This window comes from Capsicum annuum, chromosome 6 (genome assembly GCF_002878395.1).
Source record: "Capsicum annuum cultivar UCD-10X-F1 chromosome 6, UCD10Xv1.1, whole genome shotgun sequence".
Taxonomy (NCBI): domain Eukaryota; kingdom Viridiplantae; phylum Streptophyta; class Magnoliopsida; order Solanales; family Solanaceae; genus Capsicum; species Capsicum annuum.
Window position 1 is genome coordinate 136,148,737 of NC_061116.1, and position 5,118 is coordinate 136,153,854.

Genomic DNA, 5,118 nt, shown 5'->3' on the forward strand with positions numbered 1-5,118 from the left:
ATATGCTACATGTATATTCTATTGTCATCATCTGTTCATATTTTGTATATTTTGGGTATTTCTATGTATTATTTGTATGTAAGATTGAATTTTGTTGCAAACTGCTTGTGTAATTTTTTTTGGTAGTAAAAGTAGGCAAAGTGCTTGTGTAAAGTCTGTATTTGCTATTTGGGTCAACAGAACTATAGCTTGCTTTCTCTTCAGCTGGCATGTCAAAAAATTCTCTAAGATGGAGGGTCCCTGAGGCATTGATTACTGCTGAAATAGGGACTGTGTTACCTTTGAATGGTTGTTATGTTTTGTGGGTTTCATCTTCTTTAGGTCCATATTGGGGGTTTCAACAAGGCTAGGTGAAATGGCTTAGTGGAGTTAATGACAATGCACTTTATTTGGTTATGTTCCTAGATTACCTTAAATCAACGATCCTTGCATTAGGTGGTGGGCTTCCTAGGATTGTAGTTGTTTTAGCACTTACTTTGGTTTTTACTTATATGAACTATAGAGGTTTAACAATTGTTGGATGGATGGATGTCTCAATTGGTATATTCTCGATCCTACCTTTCGTGGTTATGGGGCTCATTTTGATTCCCAAAATTAGGCCTTCGAGATGGTTGGTGCAAGATGTTCATAGCATTGGTTTGAACTTGTATTTGAATACGCTTTTCTGGAATCTGAACTACAGTAAATACTATAGTAGATACTACAGCTTGAGTGCTAAGTTTTGTCTAATAAACATATGAAAAAGGTGTTTTTTAATCATATGTCAGCATGTCACCAAGACTATTTAGAGTGTTCAGTTATATACAAAAAAATCTACCAAGCTAGAGTTAGATGTTGTGTAAGCCATTTGGACTAATATGGAGTAGTTGTATGGCTTAATAAAGTAGTGTTTATTAGATCAAGGTATCGGTCATGTTAAATAGTTATTATAGGTTTCAATGGTTGCATTATTTTGTGAGAAGTTTAGTGAAAACCATACTTACTTTGGATGACCTTTGAATCTAGAATCTTTATATTATGTAAGCTATCAAAATTACAGAAACCATCTGAACTTCTCTTAGGTTAAAATTCAACAGGTCCAAAAAATAAGCACCATTGGTGAGTAACTCCTATAAAGATGCGATGAAGAAATTCATGGGACAATAAAATTAGATTGAGAATGAAATACATGCATTCATGAACTTGAGTTTCAAGTAGGAGAACTAAATTCAAGTAGGCTTAGTGGAGTTATCAACAATGCACTTCATCCTGTTATAATTCTAGATTACCTTAAATTAGTGATCCCTACATTAGGTGGTGGGCTTTCTAGGATTGTAGCTATTTTAGAACTTATTTTTGTTCATACTTACATGAACTATAGAGGTTTAACGATTGTTGTATAGATGGTTGTCTTGCTTGGTGTATTGTCGATCCTACCTTTCGTGGTTGTGGAGCTTATTTTGATTCCCAAAATTAGGCCTTTGAGAAGGTTGGTCCAAGATGTACATAGTATTGATTGGAAGTTATGTCTGACTACTCTTTATTGGAATCTGAACTATTGGGATTTGATAAGTACTCTTGCTGGTGAAGTACATAACCCTAAGAAGACTCTGCCTAAGGCTTTGTTTTATGCTGAGATTTTAGTTGTGCTGTCATATTTTTTCCCTTTACTGATTGGTACTAGAGTTGTTCCACTCCAGCATGATGTGTGGAATGATGGTTACTTCTCATACATTACAAAGATACTTGGTGGAGTTTGGCTCAGATGTTGGGTTCAAGGTGCTGCTGATGTATCAAACATGGGGATGTTTGTAGCTGAAACAAGCATTGACACTTTTCAGTTACTTGGTATGGAAGAGAGGGGGATGCTGCCTGAGTTTTTTGCAAAGAGATCTCATCATGGAACTCTATTAACTGAGATTCTCTTTTCGGCTTCGGTGTGGTTTTACTTTCATGGCTGAGCTTTTAGTAGATAGTAGCTGCAGAAAATTTCTTGTATCTAGTCAACCCTAAAGAAGTTTGCCACTGATCTTCTTTGTATATAAGATGTTTCATTATTGACCTCCTTATCTAATAATATGATAATGAAGGTGATTTTGGCACACTTTAGTTTAGTGGCCTGTGATGCACTAGCATAAGTTGCAACCACTGAATGTTGTATTGTTTCTAAATATTCACATAAGTCTGTGATATTATATGATCATATATAGTACATAAGTCTATGATATTATATCATATAAGTCTATTTTCCATATGAATTCTTGTATAGTTTATGTATGATGGCATAGGCATATTTCTGAGTGTTGTTTGTTTTGTTCAATTTGGTTGTTCTTTTTTTTTTCAGGTGGTTAATAAAGAAATTCAATGGCATTAAAAGGTCATGGTAATGGACAACGTAAGAAAGATAAGAAAGGACCTGATAATCTTCCCGCAGGTCAATATACACCACCACCACTACCACCTGTTACCACAACTCTTCAACCAGCTACTACAAATAGTCTTTCTTCTCCAAGGGCAACTATTTCATTACCAAATGCATTTTTCATGCCCCCACCACCCCAGTAGTTCTAGCCCTCTTCTCCTTATAATAGTCTGTATAGTAGGTCTTCATCTGTACCTTCGACATCATCCACACCTAGCCTTTCTGGATTGAGAATTGGAGGTCCTAGCACATCGCCATCACCATCCATTGATAGTGATACAATGTCTAATGCAATAGCAGTTGCTTCCCAGGTTATGAAATTTAAAGAGGTAGCAGAATATAATGGCAAATGGAGGATAAGTATCATCCATGATGGTAATGGGTAAGTAACCCTTATGTTTTTTTATATTATTTAAAATTTTTGAAAGCTAAGGTAATTTAATATAATTTTATTGCATGTTCATCACCACATATAGTGCCAGACATAAGGTTATAGAAGCAATTAAACCATTTTATATGGAGCCATTGGTTAGTTAGAATGAGATTCAAATCGACATCAGAATTCTTATGTGGAAACAATTTACGGTATAATCAAAATCAAAGAATTTACCATTTTAGTAGGCTATCAATGATGAATTTACCTTTGTATCTATCAACTCATTTCATGACTTCATATTAAACTACTTTACAGGCAAAGTGTGCATGGAGTTCTTTGTCATGAAAATGAAATACAGTGCATTTTCAAGTTGAAAGAAGCTCTACGGATCAAAGAACACTTGTATGAGACCCATAGGAACTTAGAAAAACCTGGTAGGCTGAATTCTGATGTGTGGGTCAAGTTCTTGGAAAAATAAGATACTCCTGAATATAGGGAGAGAAGGGAATGGGAAAAGGCAAATAGAGCGTCTTAAATAGGTGGCTCATTGCACAATGGAGGTTCGACGAGTTTTTCTACCCACCAATGAATACTGGTAATATTAGCTTAAATTTTTGATTTGTTCGGTTCAGTTTAATGTTCTAATCAGTACTAATCTCTTGCAAAATATATATATACTTTTGTTGCATTGTATATGGTTGATTGGTGTCTATATTGATCTTGCAAAGTATGTGTCCGTGGATACCTGGTTTATAATCTTTCACTGTAAAGTTCAACTTAATCTTCTAAAATAGAAGATCGTATGAGCTCCCACTGATTTAGACTGAGAACTCATATGTTAATATGTAAAATTGTCACTGGATCTCTATTATGGGGTGCAAGATTGTCAAATGTGGAGTAATTATGTTTCGATTTGAGTTATGGTTTGGTTGAGGGTTTTTTAGATGTGTTTACATCTATGTTAAATGAGATTGTGAGAGATATATGCTTTAATTATTTATTGTGAAAGGAAAGGCTTGATTTTGTCTAGGTGATATTAACCAGTTTACTCCATGAAGCTGTGTACTGTATGTATTCAATGATAATGAATTGAATCACTTAGTAAATGAATTTATTTCATTTGGAGGGTAATGAAAAAATACTGATAAAAGTTCAGTGGTTAGGTCATTTGCCTGAGAGGACCAAGTCTTCCTATTGAACTGTTGACACTGGATGATGGTTTTAGAAAGTAAGAAGAAGAGAATTAGTGGTTTAGTTAGAGAGGTGATGACTTAATTGGAAGCAATGAGCAAAGTATTTATAGTAACACTCTTAGTATAAGGCAGAAGTTGGTGTGGAGCTGTCAATTGCCACCAATTCAATTTGTCCTTGGACATTGAGATCATAGGGTGAGCCTCCTCTTTTCCCCATTTTGTACTTATGTCTCATGAACATTCTGTTATAGTTCAAGGTTTCTTTTTCTTTTTTTTTTCTCTAAGGGTTTTACTATTAAAGTAGTTCATTAATTAAGTTAGTTCCTATAAATGATAAAAGTGCATGAGATGAATTCCTAAAAAAGATAAATATGATCAGTGGGGCTCATACAGATGACCCCAGCTTGTTTCGGAATCAACAATCTGAGACTGTTAGCTATTTAGTACGTTTACCTATGTATAGAACTTTACATATGCCAATTATATGAATTGGAGTTTAGCATTTTGGGTCGTGTAGCACAATATCGGTGTAACATAAAAAAACAAAGCCTTTTACAAAATTCTAGTAGTTTCTTGTCATTTGTGTTCTATTAAATTACTATCGTATGTTTTTGCATTCAAAATTTTATAAACTACATTTTGTTTGTAAATTCTTGTATAGGCTATGTTAACAACTATGTTGCTCTGATCCTTAAAAGTCAACAATGCTCTATTTTGTAGATCAACGCAATTCCTGGAAGCTGCTAGGGCCACAATAAACCTGATAGTGACCATTTTGTTTATAGGACCAAAATGTTACATCATAGTTGAGCCCTTCCTTCTAGCAAAAGCTTTTGGTAACAAGTTTCGCTTTAAATATTTTGACCTCTTATGATGGCTGATAGTAGATCTTATAGATCCATCTGCAGCTAATATGCTTTTGCTCATGTGGTAAGTCCACTATACTCTAGGTGTTATATCTTTTAAGGCTGCAAGGCGAGATATGCTAGCACATCAAGTTCTGCCTCTAGGAGGGGAAGATAAATGAGAGTAGGTCAGATGACTACGCATAGGATATGTGCAAGTATTCCCCTTAGGCTGAGTTATATAACCTTTCAACCATAAAGATGGCTTGCTAGGTCTAGCAGATTTTCTAGTGGTTCGTCATT

The 5,118-nt window shown here is 34.8% G+C and overlaps 1 pseudogene; it reads left to right on the forward strand.

The window, feature by feature from the left end:
• Positions 1-209: 209 nt before the first annotated feature.
• Positions 210-2,008, forward strand: LOC107874303 (annotated as a pseudogene).
• The last annotated feature ends 3,110 nt before the right edge of the window (positions 2,009-5,118 follow it).